General features: G+C 54.4%; 1 protein-coding gene across 3 annotated transcripts in view; it reads right to left on the bottom strand.

Annotated features, from left to right (window-relative positions):
- The window catches only part of ZC3H7B (zinc finger CCCH-type containing 7B), a 40,262-nt gene extending 30,348 nt beyond the window's left edge, over positions 1–9,914 (bottom strand). For 2 of the 3 annotated variants that reach the window (XM_028531834.2, XM_036019677.1), the window contains exon 1: positions 9,519–9,914. The gene's annotated coding sequence lies outside the window, so the exon portion shown is untranslated. Of the gene's footprint in view, positions 1–1,641; positions 1,688–9,518 lie in introns of all 3 variants that reach the window. The other variant, XM_036019676.1, reaches the window with a different exon arrangement.
- Between the last annotated feature and the right edge of the window lie 9,467 nt (positions 9,915–19,381).

Raw genomic sequence — 19,381 nt, 5'->3', positions numbered from 1 at the left:
TTCCCCAACCCAGGGTCCTGTACCTGGAACATCCCCCCACACACACACCCCTAGCCAACGCCTTTACGACTCAGTTCGGATGCCTTTGTGTCTAGAAAGTCCTCCCTGGTGCCCACCCCAGGGTGCCCACCCAGCCAGCTGGGCCGGGTGCTCCTCCAACTCAGCAGACAGTCCCAACTTAGCTCAGCAGCCCAACCCCACTCTCCTCCATTCATCCCCCACTGCAGCGGCAGGACGGCTCTCCCCTGTGGTCAGTCTCCATCTCCTCCCACCTGCACCTGGGAAACCTTTCTCCCCTCCGTAGCCCCGCCCGCCTTCCCCACACCCACAGCTATCTCCCCAGCCGCCCTCCCCATCTCCTGCCTACAGCCCCCAGGGAGCCCCGTCCCGTCTGCCGCCCTCTGGTGGCCAAGGATAGCTGTCAACCCACGTGTCAGTGTCAGTGTCACTCCCCTGCTCAAAGCTCTTCCGGGTGTGCGCGAGCACACGCATGTGAATGCAGGTTTCTTAAAAAGGTGAAAACAAAGCCCTGGCTGGCGTAGCTCAGTGGATTGAGTGCGGGCTGGGAACCAAAGTGTCCCAGGTTCGATTCCCAGTCAGGGCACATGCCTGGGTTGCAGGCCATAACCCCCAGCAACCACACATTGATGTTTCTCTCTCTCTCTATCTCCCTCCCTTCCCTCTCTAAAAATAAATAAATAAAATATTTAAAAAAAAAGGTGAAAACATGCACTCTGTAGTCTAGTGATGCCCCGATGCCACCGTTCTGGTTTGGATAAGCTGCAACAGCATGCTACCATTGGGGGAAGCTGGGCGGAGGGAACTCGGTGCTGTTTTTACAGCCTCCCGTGAATAAAAAGTTAAATAAGCAAAACCCTCCACGACTCCCACTAACAAGAGGGTAAACCCCACGCTGCTCATCGCGGATGCCGGGCACCGTGAGGCCCACCCAACCTGCGCTGCTGCACCCTGGTAACGCCCGGCCATCAGCCGACCAGGGGCCGCCCATTCAGGCTGCCCTCTCTGTCTGGAACACCTTTCACACCCCTGCTTCCTCCTCCGGGCTAGTGCCCAGGGCTTCAGTAAAGCTCAGCTCGGATGGCTCCCCTACCAGGAAGCCTGCCTTCCCTGCCCCCAACTGCCCCAACCCCCCCACCCCCAGCTCCAGCACCGCCATCACGGGCCTTCTCCGGACTGACTGCCGGCACGTGCTCACTCACGTTCCCATCTCTTCCCAAACCGTGAGCTCCCTGGAGGCAGGAGCTGCGTCGGATACGTCTCTGTCTCAGAGGCGTCTCAGAGCCCCATGAACGTTAGAACTGCGTGTAGAAGCTGATTTCAGTCCTCAGGTATGAAGTACTTTCTCCTACCAGACATTGTTCTAGGAGCTTTAAATATAATACTTAGTCCTCACAACACCCCAGAAGAAAGTGCTATTACCGTCCCCGTTTTACAGATAAGAAAACGAAGCCACGAGGAGTTAGTACCTGGTAGCAAGTTAAGTGCTGGAGCTGGGATTTGAACCCTGGCAATGTGACTCTGGAGGCCAGCCTGTCATCACCTCCCAACCCAACGGGTGCTCCTCCCGGTCCCCACAGGATGCGTCCCGTGTCATCTCACATGCTGCGGCCGGGCACTCGCCTGTTGCAGACTCTTGAAGGAGCAGCAGTCACGGCGGACCGCAGACCTGCCACAGGCACAGGCGCTACCTGAGGCTACGTCATCGGCAAAGATCCCCGGCCCGGCTCCTGACTCACCAGCCCGCAGTGGCTTACTCAGAGACCAGGGACAGTCTAGTCTGGCCAACCTGGCCTCGCCAGTCAGCATCCCGGGTCTGCCCTGGCCCCCTCCCTGCAGCCCCTGTGGGCCCTGCCTGCCCACCCGAGGACCCTCTGCTCCAAGCAGGGCAAGGAGGGGTCTTGGCCCATCCTTTGGCGATTACCCGCTGCGTGTCGAGCGCCTTCTATGGCAGGGGTTCTGAACCTGGAGCCCAGAGAGAGAATTCAGGAGCCCACGAACCTGGGCGGGAAAACGCTGGCAAGTTTTCCCACTAACCCCTACCCGATGTTTAGCACCCCTTCAATTACGGACGTCGAGGCTGCACCGCAGCAGCGGCGGCGGCGGCGGCGTCAGGGCTGGAAATCACCACTCCTCCCGCTGCGCCGCGGCCGCCGCAGACACAACAACAGGCCGGGCACACCGGGGACCGCTTCCAAACCCCTGCAGCTGTGTTGCTGACTGCGAGCTCTTGTTTTTTAGTGCATTGATTAAAAAAAATTTAAAAAAAAGCACAGCCACCGTTCCATAGCATTGGCTTCCTCGGCAACCCCGTACGTTTCAAGTTCGACGCACGTGAAAAGCGGCGTCCCCAGAAGGCTCGCCCGGGCCTCCTGGGCGGTCTGCGCTGCCGCCGCGATGATCTGAAGCTCCGCTCTACGGGATTGTGTTTTTACCCCTGCGATACTCTCAGAAGTAGGTGCTGTTAACGTTATCCCCACTTTCCACGGGAAAAAGAGGCTTAAAGAAATGGTCTTTAAAAAAAAAAAAAAGCGAGGCCTGGCCCTCGTGACTCGTGACCGGCGGGGGAGAGAGCTGGAGGCCCCGCCCCCCTCCCCCAGGCCTCGCGCTGTGTTGACTCCCCACCGGTCACCTCAGCAGGAACCAAAGTTCAGGACACTGTCCCCAAGCCTCCCCCACGGCCCAGCAGAAACCGAGCTCGGAGTTGGCAGCACAGCACACTCCTCCTCCCCCTGGGCCCGGGGTTCTGGCCGCAAAGAGCTGTGACTTCCATGATCCCGTTTGGGCCCCGAACCCTCTGGGGGCCAGACGGTCCAGGAGGGGCCGGAACAGCACCCCGGGGTCCGGGGCTCGGGCCCCTGCTCCACCGCCATCCGCCAGCTGCGGTGCTTGAGGGAAATGTTTAAACAGGAGCTTTTTTTTTTTTTTTTAAATAGAAAAGTAACAGAAGCTCATTGTGCAACCCTTGGGAATTACGGACAAGGATAACAAAGCAGAAGAGAAGACACCCAGGGTGCCCGCCTAACGCGGCGAAGGGCACCGTTCCTTTGAGTGATGGAGAAGTCACAGCCCCAGCCGGAGGGGGCCCCCCCAAGGTCCTAGCAGCCAGGCCACCCCGCTGGGCCGGCCAGCGGGAGAGTCTCCTGGGCCACCCCACCTGCTCCGCTGCCTGAGGACAGCGAGGCAGGCCACCGGACCTGGGTTCCAAGCCCAGCACTGTCCCACGCCAGCCTCTGGGGCACCTCTCCGCACCTGTGTTTGTCATTTGCAACATGGGGCTAAGGACACGTGCCTTGTAAGGCACTTGGCAGATTTACACGGCGGACCCCCCACGGAGGAGGTCGTAAGTCTGTTCCTGCTGAGCGGGACACTGTTAGAGGGTCCCTGGAGACCTACCAAATTAGCCTAAAAGTCCTTCTCTGTCAGCCCACACCGCTTCCCTTGCAGTTTCTGTCTGGGCCACTCTTTTTGGCAGGCGCTGTTCAGGAACGCCCTGCTACCCGTGCCCGCCTATTCACCACGTATGCGCAGAACACCTCCGTGCGCAAGGGGCTCTGCCGGCTGCCGGGGCACGAGGCTGACAAACACCCGGGCCCCATGGGATCTGTGCTCCAGGCACGAGAAGACAAAGAAACGGGTCAGGGCTACCTGCACAAGACAGGTAAAGGCGCAGGTAACAGTTACAAGGAAACTGGAAGAGGAAACACGGCAGCGGAGTGATGAGGGTGGGCTGGGAATGAGAGTCAGAAGAAGGATGCCCTGGCTGAAGCGCCAGCCTGTAGACCCAAGGGTCCCCGGTTCAATTCCCGGTCAGGGCGCAAGCCTGGGTTGAGAGCCGGGTCCCCAGCTGGGGATGTGTGAGGAACAACTGGTCAATGTTTCTCTCACACGTTGATGCCTTTCTCCCTCCCTCCCTTCCCCTCTCTCTAAAAGATAAATACATAAAATTTTTTAAAAAATTCGGGAGACAAAAGAAGGAGCCAGCCACGGGAACCTGGGAGGTGGGTCAGGGTGTACCCGGTGGAGGGCACGGCAAAGGCAATGGCCCAGAGGTGGCGGCGAGCTGAGGGCGCTCAGGGACAAGACAGACAGCCAGTGCGGCAGCGCGGGAGTGAGACAAACCGGGCAGGAGGCAGGGGCAGGAGGCAGGCCGCGGCCGGGTCCAGCGTGTCCACGCAGGGCGGGACGTGCAGGAGAGGCGGTGCTGTGTCCTGCCCGTGTGGTCAGGAGACCACCGGGAGGTGTTCGGCAGAGTGACGGGGTCACACTTAAATCTCGAGAAGACCCCTCTGGCTGCTGTACTAAGGATGGGTGACAGGAGGGGAAGCTGGGAAATTGGCTGGGAGGCGACCTGATCCAGGCCCGGAGAACGAGGGCAGTGGAGACGACGTGGGAATGTTCTGGAGGTTATTAAATGCTCATGGCGACCACGACCACGGGCCATAAAGACGCTGGGTGGTCTTTACATCTTTCAAAGTTCCATCACCTGAGACCCACGGCAAACCCGAGGCAGACGGGACTGGGTCAGCAAGGCCATTTCACAGACCGGGAGACTGAGGCGGAGACGGCCGAGAGCACCCCCAGACCACGTGGCCGGCCTGTGCTGGAGCTGAGTGTGCACCTGAGGACTCTGGACTCCCCGCCCCGTGTTCTTCTGCCCGCACAGGGACAGGGCAGGACACGGAACGCCGTGGGGAAGAGCAGACGAGCCCCCCAAAACCCCGGGAGGGTCACGGCCCCCACCTCCCCTGCAGCCCTCGCAGGAAGCACTCGGTGGCTGCTCGCTGGCTGACCCCGGCACCGGGTCTCGGGGAGCCTAACACGGGCTGGGCTCCCCGTCTGAGTCGCAGTGTGGACAGGGCAGGGAGAGCTGGAGAACGAGTGACCCTTCGTTTTCTTCTTCTTCTAAAAAACAAAGAGGGGCCGCACTGACCTTGAAGGACTGTCAAGAGGACCAACGAGAGACCCTGGGCAACAGCATGACGCGAATGTTCAATAATTAGGGTTTCCAGACAGATCAGAGCAGAGCGCCACCGAGACCAAAATAACACGAAGGAGTCACTCCTGCGTGACAGATAAGACCCGGACTCGGGAGCCTGGGCTGCCTGGCTCCCTCGGACCGCTCCACCGCGGCGTGTGGTCTCGGAGCCTCGTCTGCCCAGTGGGGCTGCTAACCATCGTTCCCGCCTGGGCGAGTTGTTAAGGAGATTCAGTAAGAGAAGACACAGACGGGGCCAAGCACGGAGCTGGCGCACAGCAGCGCTGGCTACGTCGGTCCTGGCGGCTGTCGCTACTGCCACCACTACCAGCAAGCCAGCGTCTGAGCCTCTGACACGGGCGCAGGAGCTGCTGCCGGCCGGAAGCCGGCTGCAGACGAGGTCTGAATCAGAAACACTGCGGCTGGGCTGCCCCCACCTCAGGGGCCTCCACAGCGGGAGGGAGAAGCAGCGCGGGCGCACCCGTGGAAGATGGCCATCAGCGCGCTTGCAAAGGAGCAGACGGACCTGGGGAAGTAAACAAGGCGGGAGGGCGCCCTGTTGCTGGCGATGAGGGAGAGAGGACAATGAGCCCGTGCCTCTGGGCCATTAAATGCGATAAAAAGAGCTGGCTTCCGTGCAGGCTCCTGGGAGCTGACTCAGAGCCGGCACTTCATCAGCCCCGGCGGAGGGTCCAGCTTCAGGCGGCAGCCCAGCTCCATGGGGGGGGGGGGGGGGGGTTACTCGCACCTTCCGCAGCCTGAAGCCCACCACCCCTGTTCCCCTCAGGCCCCTCCTCCCTCCCAGCCACCCCTAGGCCCACGCAGGGCTCACTCAAGAGCCAGACTCCGGGCCCTGGCTGGCGTAGCTCAGTGGATTGAGCACGGGCTGTGAACCAAAGTGTCGTAGGTTCGATTCCCAGTCAGGGTCAATGCTTGGGTTGCAGGCCATGGCCCCCAGCAACCGCACATTGATGTTTCTCTCTCTCTCTCTTCCTCCCTCTCTTCCCTCTCTAAAAACAAATATATAAAAATCTTAAAAAAAAAGAGCCAGACTCCCTGAGTTCTGGTTCTCTAGCTCTGCCTCTTACACAATGCCACTTACCTCTTTGTGCCACAGTTTCTTCATCTGTAAAGTGGGATAATTATAGTGCCTACCTCTAGGGCTATTATAAAGAATAAGTAAGCTAATCTAGGAAAAAACACTCACATAGGGCCTGACCACACGGTCATTGCTGGATCAGTGTTTTGAAATTGTGAAGAATTTACAAACCCCTCTAGTTCCTCTCATCTGGGTCCCCTGTCCTGAGCCCCCCCAGACCCCGGGCCTCTCCCACAGGTCGCTATCAAACATCACAAACCTCAGGGCTCGTTTTCAGAAAGGAACACTCAGGCCCAGAGAACCCAGGGGAGCTCCGTGGCAGAGCCAGACTTGAACCTGAACTCACACACACACGCCGCCTGTATTGTGGCCGCATCAGATCACCTACGCGTTCCTCCCTCACACGGCCCTGCCTTTGTCTGTCTCAGCGTGTCCCCTTAGGAGGCCCTTTCTATGGCCTTTCTCAAGCCGTCTTTCAAATATTCAAATGGCACTTCTCCTAGGGAGAACTTCCAACCCCGACAAAACACACCTTCCTCCCTCCCAGTGGGGCATAATTCACTTTGACAACACAATGGCTGGAACGTGTCCTCTGGCCCCTGCACCACAGCCTGGGGCGCAGGGGGTGAGGTGGACCCAGTTGTCGTGCTTGAACAGCTCGGGTTAATCATCCGTATCTTCCTCCTGTGCAAGCTACAAGCTCCTCCAAGGCACCCAGCCCGGCACTCAGCAGGCAGGGGGGCCCTGAACTTAGATCTCCATGCTCGGGGCCCCATCCTCCTTCCACAGCCATTCTGCCTCCTCCAGCCTCCCTTCCAGAAATCTCTGTGAGTGCCTTTGCTGGGCCAGCCCCACCAGGCCCTGGGACAGAGGGTTATTTTAGTCACGCTCCTGGCCTGGGAAAGCCTTCTGACCTTTCAGCTTCAGCCCCCACCCCTATTGCATTTGCCAGTTCAGACTGTCCTGGTCTCTGTTCTTGTCTACATATCTAAGATGGAGATGGTCCAATTAGATGATGTCACCAGCTGGAGGTGACACCAGTTCCAAGGTGGCACACTCAACCATCACACAGAGGTCTGGGTTCAAATCCAGCTGGGTGACCTTGGGCCGGCCACACAAACCCAGTGTTTCCCAGTTTCTCCCACGGTGGAATGAAGACTAACAACACTCAGCCCTCAGGGAGCCGCTGCAGGCATCAGAATGCCTGTCAACCTCCCGGCAACTGTGGCGAACTGGGAATGAATTCTTCTCCTGGGGCCAACCAAGCCTCCCCATTCTTGCATGCTCCAGGTCCGCTGCCTGGAGGGAGCCTTCTCTAACTTCCCCAGGTTCTCCCAAGAGCTCCCTCCTCTCCCACTGCATGGACCCGAGTGTCCAGCATTTCCCTGTCCTCGCCTCGATTCGCTGGACTTCCTTCCGTTCGCCTTCCAGGAAGACTCCAAGGGACAAACTCCACCCCCAACCTGCCCCGGAGCACCTCACCGGGCTCACAAGAGGCGCTTGAAAAGTTACTTGCTAAGAAGGTAGCCCAGGACTCTGGGAAAGGGTGAAGATTCCGAGTCAGAAAACCAGGCGGGAATCCCACCTCCTCTATGTGACTTTCCGGCAAGATGTTCTATTCTCGAAGCCTCAGGTTTCTCACCGGGAACGTGAGGACTGAAAAATGTCTCCCCGACACGGTTGCTGGGGAGGACAGGGGAGCGAGCACGTGTGACAGCCCCTTTGTGGGGAACTCAGAAGTGCTGCTGAGGGGAACAGTATTTTCAGGCTCCCACATTCACACCTGCTGGTGCCCCAGCTTCCCTGTACCCGAGACCCTGCAGACTAGCTCCCCCACCGGCCTCCTCTGCTGCCCAAAACCCACATTCTTAAACAAAAAGCCAGCAGCCTAGAACGCACAGCATCCACGGAACACAGACCCCACCCCGGCTCAGGGGCCACAAAGTTGCCCTCCTGTGTCCTCAGACCTGGTCCCACCCGGACACAGCTTAAGGCACACAGCACCTCGACCCTGCTCCAGCTGTGCTCCAGGCGGGTATCATTTCTACCCGAAGTGAAAATGGAGAAAGACACCTGGGGATGTGGTTGCATGGGGGGCGCCAGGTGGGGGAGTCTTGGGGGTGAAACCGAAGATTCTGATGTAAGTTTGCTTCCAGCGATTGCTCAATGCACTGTAGTGATCACATTCTTGTGATCACGCAACAAACTGCATCCTGCTATGTTCATGAGACTTGACGGATTACAGGAACTGAGAAAAATGGTAAGACGTTGGGGTTCCCAGGCTGGTACCTGGTCAGCCAAGTCCCAGTGAGCAACCCCAGGGGAGTGAAATCCCTGAGGAAGCTGCAGTGGGGCTCCGGGCCCCCACTCGCAGCCCAGCCCCCTCCTGCACCCCCCTCCCGGGCCCAAACCCTGCCCCTGCCCTCTGGTGCCATGTTGTCACCACAGCGTCAGGATCTGCCAGTGGGTCGTCCCTACGTGATTCCCCCCCCCCCCCCCGCTGGGAAAACTGCTTTGTCTCTGTGAAAGACCCCCACACCAGGCGCCTTATAAACATCAGGCCAGGCAGATTTTACGGGGCATTGGTAAAAGGAGGGAGCAGGCCCGGAGGAGTCTCCGAGGCCTCGGAGGAAGGGAGTAGGGTCCGAGGCTGGGGTCCGCAGCTCCCAGGCACCCATCTCCCGGGGCGCCCCTCAGACGTTGGAGCCGCACTCCGCAGCCGCCCCCCCCCCCCCCGGCCCCGCGCTCCCCACCCAGCGACAGGCCCCTCCGGCCTCGGGGCCTAGGGACGGATCCCGCGACCGGAAATACCCCCAGCCCAGACCGCGCCCCCTTTCCTGCCATCCCCCCACCCCACTCCGGGCCGGGCCGCAGGCCCAGAATCCCCGGGCTCGCGTAGTCGCCGCAGCCGGCAGGGGTGGCCTGTCGGCGGCCGCGGTCCCTGGCCCTCGCTGTGGTCCCTCTAAGGGACCAGCGCTGCGGGGACCAAGGAGCATACAAAAGACACTTGTGTGCCTTTTTCGTGGGGGGCAGCAAAGCATCCGCACACCCCAAAGCTCCGATCGCCGAGGCGAGAGCACCCCCGGAAGAAAATTCCCAGGCACCCCCTCCCCCGGGCCAGTTGCAGGGGCGGCCGAATCACCAGGCGGCAGGTGCCCCCGGCTGCACAATAATTTTGAAACTTTGGGGCAGGGAACAGGGACCGAGAGGTGCCCCCCAAAAGAGGAAATGGGAATGGGGGGCACTGCATCAGTTCTGCTAAATGCACTTTTCAGGTGGCCCCGCGCAGCTCCGGCCTGGCCCAGGATCCCCCACCCGCTCCGGTCCGCGCCGCTCGGGTCCCCGCGCCCTACGGCCCGCCGCCCGGCCGCGGTCGGGCCCGGGCCTCGGCCGCTCGGGGCGCGGGCCGCGCGCTGCACTCACCTCGGCCGGGCTGCGCTCCCCGCGGGCCTGCGCCGAGCCCGATAAATGGTATGCTATGACTAGAGGTATGATTACGTTATTATTATTAGTAATAATAAGAGTAAATGCTATTTAATTACGGGCGGCAGCATCCTGCTCCCGGCGCCGCCGCCCCGGCAGCTCCGTCCATGTGGCTCCGGAGCGCTGCACTTTCATTTCCAGCCGCTCGGCCGGCCGCTCGCGGCAGCACCCGCCGCAGGCCGCGTCCGGTTCCCTGCGGCGCTTCCTCCTCGGGTCCTAGCGCGGCTCCCCTGCTCCGCGCCGGTGGGCGGCGCGGAGCGCACCTGGGGGCCGAGGGGGGCGGGGAAGTTCCCGCTGCCCCCTGGAAAACTCATGCCTGGAATTCACCTTCACTTTCTTTGTGTCCTTCCCTTTTGGGGCTTTTTTTCCCCCCGGCAATTCTGCATTTCTGGGCGCATGCCGGTACGACTCAGAGCGCCTCCGCCCTTCCCTGTGTGTGTTAAAAAAAAAAAAAACCCACAAAAAAACCACCCGGGTTTCCAGGAGCTTTCATTGAAGGCTCTCCAAAACCCTAGCTGCGTTGTGTCCTTTCCACGGATGAGAACCAGAGGCTCAGGGAGGCATCAGGACCTCAGTCGGCTGGTGTTTTAGGCATGGGAGCTTTCCCGAAAGGATTTGAGGCTGCTCAGAAGACCCAGGACGTAAGGGGAGATCACCAAAGGAGAGACCCGCTGTGAGCGTCCAGGCCCTGCGTCTGAGCTGGCCAGAGCCGGCTGGATTTGAACCAGAGCTTCAGATTCCAAATACCTTGTCGTCCCCGCCTTTCCACTCCTTGCGCCGCCGATTCCTGAGAGTTCTCTGAAATTTTCCCCTCTTCATTTTACATACACGTATGTATGTATGCATATGTGTGTGTCTGTACACATATAGGTATTTTTTTAATTTATTGAAGATCAGCTGTGAGCCTGGCTGACTTCACCTTTACAAATGTTATCTCTTCCACAAACACATGTGCCAGACACAACGTTAGGAACGGGAGATACGTTGCTGAGACTGATTTGAAACACACTGTGGTAAACGCTAGGAGGGAGGAGAAACTGGTGCTGTTCGCTTATTTAATTCTCACAGTAACCGTGGAAGATTGTTTGGGTTTTTTAAAAGATTTTATTTATTTATTTATTTATTTATTTATATTTAGAGAGGGAAGGGAGGGAGAAAGAGAGAGAGAGAGAAACATCAATGTGCGGTTGCTGGGGTCCATGGCCTGCAGTCCAGGCATGTGCCCTGACTGGGAATCGAACCTGCAACACTTTGGTTCACAGCCCGCGCTCAATCCACTGAACTATGCCATCCAGGGCTTGGAAGATTGGTTTTAGCACACCCATTTTACAGATGGAAAACTGGGGTTTAGGATGAAGTGGCTTGTCCAAGGTGGCAATTCTGACTCCTGAGCCGCGTGTTTTGCACGGTCCCCTGCACTCCCCCCTGTGTGCTTTAAGGGGGTCCTTGAATGGGGAAAGATACATCTGCCCTGACGGAAGTGCTCAAACTCCCCCTTCTGTGGGCGCTGTCTCTCCTTGCTACTCCAAGGTCAGTAAACAACAAAGCGGCCTCTGGCATGGAGAGGATGAGTTTTTCAGATCCTCAAATGCAAAGCAGAGTCCAATGGCCCTCAGATTCACTATGGGGTGGGGCTTGTGTAAAATGAAGACCTCTGATCCCTCCCCCTCACCCCAGAGATTCTGCCTCCGTATTTCTGACAAGCACAACCTTGGGGGTTCTGATGTTTAATGGGAGGTGGACCCCTGAATCACCTGCAATAGACCCAAGATCATGAGCTAAAGGTGGCCACAGGCCAAGCCTGGTGATTCGGGGAGGCTGAGTGGTAGGGTGGAGATGTCACCCAGGCGACGTTAGAAAGACCAAGGTGTGTTGGAGTCCCAGCAGCGTGAGCCACAGCAATCCCACAGCACCGGTTTCCTCATTTGTAAAATAAAGGTAAGGACACCTAATCCACATGAAGTTTGTTTTGGGGATTACAGTGAAATCGTACCTGTAAAGCAGGTAGCACAGTGCCTGCCTAGCTCTCCTAGGGGATGAATAAGTGGTAGTTCCCATTCCACTGCGCACTTTTCGGTGAAACACTCCAGGACAAGTTGTCAGATCAGGCACCCTTGTTACTACATCCCCATGTTATGGGCGAAGATGCTGAGCCCAGCTGGATGACTGCATCTTGCAGCAAATGAACCAGCTGGTGCATGTGTGGTGATTCTACCATCCCAGGGCCAGTGGAATAACACAGATCCTTATGAGGACTCAGCATTCAAGGGGGAATTCAACTGGACACCCGCCCCCCTGTGTCTTCAGTTTGGTACCAACGAGTTAAACTGCCTGAGACACTAAATGAGCCTTTACAAGCCCCTGGGTAGGTGGTTCAGTTGACTGAAGAGTCATCCTGTACACCAAAAGATTACAGGTTCAATCCCCAATCAGGGCACATGTCCAGGTTCAGGGTTCAATTCCTGGTCGGGGCACATGTGGGAGACAGCTGATCAATGCTTCTCTCTCACATCAATGTTTCTCTCTCTCCCTTCCTCTCTCTCTAAAATCAATAAGCATATCCTCGGGTGAGGAATGAAAAAAAGAACACATCACACACACACAAGGTCTGTCTGGAAAAAGTCCAGCCATGGTTAACACGATGCGAACAGTGTGCGTGACACTGAAGTAAGCTGGCAGCCAAGGAGGGTGGACTGGAGTGTGCACGCGTGAACTACGATAACTCCCCTGTGCTGGTCAGTGGGGGCAGTAGATGCCGTTGAGTGAGCAGGTGTACTCCATGGCAGTTGCATTCGAAATGACTGAGCGAGTAGAGCAATGAATCTGCATCTAATTTTGCGTTAAGCTTGAACACTCCTCTGCAGATACTATTTGGATGATTCAGAAGGCCTCAGCTCTGGGCAACTGGTGGCTGGCAGTTTCATCACAACAACATACCTGCTCATGCATCACATCTCGTGAAGAGTTTTTGGTGAAATATTAAATCACCCTGGTGACTCAGCCTCAGATTTGGGGCCTTGTGACTTCTGGCCTTTCCCCAAACTAAAATCACTTTTTAAAAAAGATTTTATTTGTTTATTTTTAGAAAGGGAAGGCAGAGAGAGAGAGAGAGAGAGAAACATCAATGTGCGGTTGCTGGGGGCCATGGCCTGTAACCTAGGCATGTGCCCTGACTGGGAATCGAACCTATGATGCCTGGTTTGCAGCCCGCGCTCAGTCCACTGAGCTACGCCAGCCAGGGCTAAAATCACTTTTTAAAAATATATATTTTTTATTTATTTTTAGAGAGGGGAAGAGAGGGAGAGAGACATCAATGTGTGGTTGCCTCTCACACACCCCTTACTGGGGACCTGGCCCACAACCCAGGCATGTACCCTAACTGGGAATTGAACCAGCAACCCTTTGGTCCACAGGCCGGTGTTCAATCCACTGAGCTACACCAGCCAGGGCTTAAAATCACTTTTGAAAGGTAAGAGATTTTTTTCAGACCGTTGATGAGATTCAGGAAAACATGATGGGGCAGCTGATGTCAATTAGGAGAACTGTGTGAGGTCCCAAGGTGTCCACTTTGTAGGGAACGGAGGCATCATTGTCCTGTGTACAATGTTTCTTGTATCATGTATCATCTTCAGTAAACGTCTCTATTGTTTCATATTACGTGTCTGAGTACCTTCTGAATGTATATCTGGAAGACCCCAGCAAGAAGAACAAAAGGTGGCAGGTAGTGCTTTGGAGAGAAGGTTCTCCAGTTCTCCAGGCTGGCGCTGTAGGCTCTCCTCCGGGAAGCCCCAGCGCCCCGGTGTCCTCGGGCAGCGGCGCTCCACATCGCCAGGTCAACGCTGCAGCGGCAGCAACAGCCACCAGCCACCGCTTCTTGTTTACCATGAACCAAGCCCTTGGCACACGTTGATTCTTTACCCTCCCCCAAGTCCCGCAAGATAGGGATTGGTTTCGCATGTTTTTTAGGTGAACAAACAGACACAAAGCAGGAAGTGACTTGGTTGAGGTCACACAGCTAAGAAAGGGGCAGAGAGACAGAATTCAGTCCCAGGCCTGTCCACCTGAAAGGCCTGACCACTACCCCATGACATGGACATCTGAAATCTGAATGCGTCACGAGGGCCTGTCACCTGAGCAGGTTGGTTGCTGGAGAATGAGAGCCAGACGCTCAGGCTCTGACCTCTGAGAAACCAACAGGAACATCGGTCATCCCTGCTCCAGCGAGCACGTCCTGCCCCAGGCTTAGCTCTGACTGGGCCGGCCCCCACGGATGCCCTGTTGCGTCCTGGGCGGGGTCTGAACCCAGGGCAACCTTAGCTGCAGCCATGCGCGGTGTTCCGTCACTCGTTCAACATCCATTTCCACGCTGGGTCCTGGGACCGCAGAGAAACCCGTGTCCCCACAGCTCCAGCAAAGGCCCAGGCCCCCACCTCCAGGACCTTACCTTGGGGTGTAGGGACTGTTCCTGAGGATGAATGCACAGTTTTAGGGTCAGGTTGGGCATAGCAAGAGTACTTTCCCCACAGGGTCGCTGTGAGGATTTAGCATGCAAAGCACTGATAAATGTGTGGTTCACTAGAAAATAAATAAAAATATATATTCTTCTGGGAAACAGTCCATAGAATTCATATTCTCAAAGGTTACTTAAAAAAAGAGAGAAAGCCCTGGCTGGTGTGGCTCAGTGGATTGAGTGTGGGCCTGCAAACCAAAAGGTTTCAGGTTTGATTCCCAGTCAGGGCACATGCCTGGGTTGCAGGCCATGTCCCCGGTGGGGGCCTCATCAGAGGCAACCACACACTGATGTTTCTCTCCCTCTTTCCTTCCCTCCCCCTCTCTCTAAAAAATACATAAATACAATCTTAGAAAAAAAAAGAGAGGGTGGGAGGACCTATGAGCCTGGAGGCTGAGATAGGTCAGCCTGTAACACAGTGGATGAAATGCAGGCAGTAAAACATGGTTATATTGGACCCCATAGTTATTATGAAAATGTTCAAGCATCCAGGAAGTTGAGAGAACTGCGTATTCGCATGCCCTAGAGTATGCTACTATTGTTAACATTCTGTGGTATTTGCTTTATCACGGATTCATCTTTCTATCCACCCATCCAGCAGTCCACATGACATTTTTTTTAAGATTTTATTTGAGATAACTCTAGATGCCAGCAGAATCCCAGGAATCTTAGCTGTTCTGGGAAACCAGCTTCAAGGGCAACAGCAGTTTCAGAGAAGCTAGAATAAAAGATTTTATTTAGTCTTAGAGAGAGGGGAAGGGAGGAAGAGAGGGAGAGAAACATCAACGTGTGAGAGAAATGTCAATCAGTTGCCCCCTGCACATACTCCAAAAGGGGACCCACCGACAACCCAGGCATGTGCCCCAATTTACCCAGTGACCTTTGGCCTTGTGGGACAGTGCCCAACCCACTGAGCACACCAGCCAGGGCCACATAACATTTTTGTTAAAAACAAAGCAGGTAATTTTTAACTTTCTTCTTTATGATTTTTTTGTATTTACACTAATTTTTTAAAACTACCATCAGTTTTCTTTTTTAAAAAATTATTGCCATTTTGAAACACAATACTTACTGCAAAAGAAAATAATCTACACAAAGCATCCAGTAGTAGGAAAGCCTTCCCAAACGTTGGTCGTGAATTTAGGCTCCCCTGCAGACACCACCCTTTTCTTCCTCATTTATCCTTGGATTCTCAGGTGCTGGGAGGGTGCCTGGTGCAGAGTAGGTGCTCGATGACTATTTATAGAGTTAATGAACTATTTTAATTGTGGTTGTTTATAGAGGTTAAAAAAAAAGAGTGTGTTCTGAGGAGAGCCCTAGGTGGAACCTGAGGGGGGCAATGTGGCTTGAGTTGTCTTTTATAAGTGAGGTAGGGACCCCTCTCCCACCAGGAGTGGACCCCTACGGGGGCAGGCTCTCCAGCGGCAGGCCAGGCCCACGCGTCTCTCCCCAGGGGCCTGAGGGCGGCACTCATGTGGATCTTAGGAGTTACTCTCCACATTCCTCCCTGTCTGGCATACTCAAGGCATTTGTTTTTGATATGACTACGTGGCAAGTCTGCAGCCTTTAGAAAGCTGGCGTAACTATTATTTATACCATTTGCAATGGGCAATTAAGTTTGTTTTCAGGCACCAGCATGGAATTTAAAATACTCAGTTAAAGTAAACCAAACTAATCAGAGGCAGCCTGCTTTCCTCTTCAAGACATTAAAAAAAACAAAACGAAACAAAATGCACTACACAACAGAGAAAGGTCTGGAATGTTCCCCATCCACTTATTCCTGCCTCCCACTCACAAAGGGACATGTGTGTGTGTGTGTGTGTGTGTGTGTGTGTTGAAAAGAAGCCTAGAGATCTAGCTTCTATTATGCCTTCTCTAAATGTCTGTATAGTTTGGACAGGTTATTTGACCTCTTTGGGCTGAAGTTCTTCATCTGTTGAGAAGAGGAAAGCGGAGGCCGGAGACGGCTTTATCCGTCTGTCAGAGGCTATGAGTCCACTTCCAGGGCCAGACAAACAGACCAGCTCTCCTGTGATAACAGAGAGACAGTTGGAGGAAGGGAAGAACACAGAGAAGATGACAAATGTGTTGCTTGGAAACACTGACAGTTCTGGACTCTTCTGACTCACTTTGCACCCTTGGGCAAACCTCCTTCCTTTGCTTTTAAACCCCAGTCTCCATCTTAAAGGGCTTTGACCCCTGGCTGGTGCGGCTCAGTGGATTGAGCATAGGCCTGCAAACCTAAGGGCTGCCAGTTCAATTCCCAGTCAGGGCACAAGCCTGGATTGTGAGCCATGTCCTCAGGCAGGAGCGCAAGAAAGGCAACCACACATGGATGTTTCTCTCCCTCTCTTTCTCCTTCCCTTTCCTCTCTCTAAAAATAAATAAAGGGCGGTGAGACAGAATCTAGCTTTGGGAGTAACAAACAGAATCTAGATGGCTAAGGGGTGCCGTCAGGCTGGGTTTGTGATTTTCTGCTCAGCATGTGAATACTTTGAGGCAGAACAACTACTCTCGAGTTCTCCATTAGCCCCCGTGACCTCCTATTACCTCCCTGGCCCTTGAAGGCCACTGAGCTTCTGCTAAGAATTCCCTTCCAGTTCTTTCTTTCTTTTTCTCTCTCTCTTTCTTTAATTTATTGATTTTAGAGAGAGAGGAAAAGGGGGGGAGAAAAACATCAGTTTGTTGTTCCACTTACTTATACATTCATTGGTTGGTTCTTTCATGTGCCCTGGCTGGGGATCAGACTCGCAACCTTGTTGTAGAGGGATGACGCTGTAACTAAGTGAGCTACCCAGCCAGAGCCCCTTCCCGTTCTGAAACCCCTGATCCATCAAGTAGATGAAAAAAAAGAAGAAGAAGATTGTCTAAGATGTTCCTCCGCCCACCTTCTTCTTTCTGGGTGGTCTGTCTCAGAGGGCCAGGACAGTCACAGGAAGTAAACTGGAAAAGGGAGCCTGGAGATCACCCCAAGAGACCCCCAGACCGATCTGATTGACCCCAACTGGAGTGAGCACAGGGAGCTCAGCAGGCCTAACTGGGGCCATCTCAGCCTTCTCAGATGATATGTGTTTGAAGCAAACTGCAGTGACTCTGGCTGGAAACCAGTTCAAATGAGGAAACCTGAAGTGCTGGCCACAGGCCTGGCCCCAAGGGATGCTGAGCACCTGTCCCGGAGGTGCTCCCAGGTTGAGGAGGAAGCTGCTCTGAGCACTGTTGACTCTGACTGTGAGGAAACCCACAGACCGACTGCTGTGGGGGCTTTCGGCTCACTGTGGGGGCCAGGAGGAAAGTGTCCCGGCTGGAGTGGTGTGGGAAAGCCTGCCAAGGAAGGTGGCATTTGATACGGGCCTTGTAGGCAGAGAATGAGGAAGAAGATGCGAAGATGACCCCTACCTGACTAGTTGTGTAAACCGGCTGGAACTTCGGTTTCCTCATCTCTTCACGGGACCTCCATTCCCCTCTCTAAAAACAAATAAATAAAATATGAAAGAAACAAGGAAAAGCTACCCGTGTTCTGATGCAGACCACCCAGAAAGAACGGGGAGGGTGGTAATGATGCCCACCTCCTCTGTGGTTGAGGTTCAACTGGCTGTGTGGTAAAGGGTCTGGCTCGTAATACACAGGGTGGGGCAAAAGGAGGTTGACAGTTGTGGTACAAATAAATAATACAATAAGTAATAAATAATAACACAGGAACACCCTGACTGGCGTAGCTCAGTGGGTTGAGTGCAGGCTGTGACCCAAAGAGTCACCAATTCGATTCCCAGTCAGGGCACATGCCTGGGTTGTGGGCCAGGTGCCTAGTGGGGGCCACATGAGAGGCAACCACACACTGATACTTCTCTCCCTCTCTTTCTCCCTCCCTTCCCTGCTCTAAAAATAAATAAAATATTTTAAAATAATAATAATAATACATGAACAAACTCTGTGTTTTGCATACTCACAACTGCAAACCTCCTGCACCCCACCCTGTATGCGACTCTGAATCACAGGTAGAGCAAAAGCGTGTGTGTGGGCGGAGCGGTGAGAAGCGCCTTTGGAAAAGACAGCTGCACATGTTGACAGTGATTAGCTCTGGGTGCTACAGTCTCTGGGGTAATGTTTACTTTTCTCTCTGGCCTGTTCTCGATTGGCTGAAGTGTTTACGATGAACATGTTTTATTTAGATAATGGCTGAAAGGGTTTTTTTGTGTGTGTGTGGAAAGAAAAGAGAAGCCCTGGCTAATGTGGCTCAGTGGATTGGGTGCTGGCCGGCAAACCAAAGGGTCGCGGATTTGACTCCTAGTCAGGGCACGTGCCCGCGCTGCGGGCCGGGTCAGGTCCCCAGTAGGGGGCGCACAAGAGACAACCACGCACGTGGATGTTTCTCTTTCGCTTTTTCTCCCTCCCTTCCCCTCTCTAAAAATAAATAAATAAAATATTAAAGAAAAAAAGGAAAAGCTATTTGTGTTCTGATACTTTAGAAAATCCAAACCTACAGAAAAGTGGCCAAAATGTTCCAAGAACTCCCATGTTCACTTGCTGTTAACATTTTGCCACATTTGTACTCTGCATGTATATAGAGATCCCCCCACTTTTTGAAAGTTTGCTACGCCACTTTTTTTTTATCCCACGAAAGGCATCCATCTGTAGAGTCAGCTCTCTGTACCTGCAAGTTCTGCATCCTCAGATTCAACCAACAGAGAGGAGTGAGGGCAGTCTCTTACATAACCCAGGACAGGAACAAAAATCAATACACTACTATTACATAATATACAGTCAAGTTTTGCTAATTGTCTCAATATTGCCCTTTAGAGTAATCCCCCGCCCCCACCCCCCACCCCCACACACACTGCAAGATTCAATCCAAGATCAGGTGCTGCATTTCGTCGTACTGTCTTTTTAGCCTCCCTTCATCTGCAACAGTCCCTCCGCGTTTCTTTGCCTTTCGTGAGAGACGTGTTTGGAAGAGTGCAGCCCGCTTATTCTGTGCCATGTTTGGGTTTGTCTGATGTTTCCTCGTTATTAGGTTAATTGCACTGCTCCCTGGAGGGTGATGCCGTGTCCTCCGTGCATCACGTACAGCGGGGTGAGACGGCTGTCAGTTTGTCCTCTTGTTGATGTTCGTAAGGGCCGATCGGGTTAATGAGCTGTCACCGAGTTTCTCCCCTATAGGGTTACTATTTCCCCTGTTTAATTATCAAGTAATTTGTGGCTGTTTACATGGAAAGCTTCCAATGTCCTTTCAATTTCATGAGACCAAAAAAAAAAAAAAAAAAAGGCGAAGCTTTCTTTTCAAGAGATACACCTA

The sequence above is a fragment of the Phyllostomus discolor genome, chromosome 2, assembly GCF_004126475.2.
Source record: "Phyllostomus discolor isolate MPI-MPIP mPhyDis1 chromosome 2, mPhyDis1.pri.v3, whole genome shotgun sequence".
Classification (NCBI taxonomy): domain Eukaryota; kingdom Metazoa; phylum Chordata; class Mammalia; order Chiroptera; family Phyllostomidae; genus Phyllostomus; species Phyllostomus discolor.
This window is presented reverse-complemented; position numbering and strand designations above follow the sequence as displayed.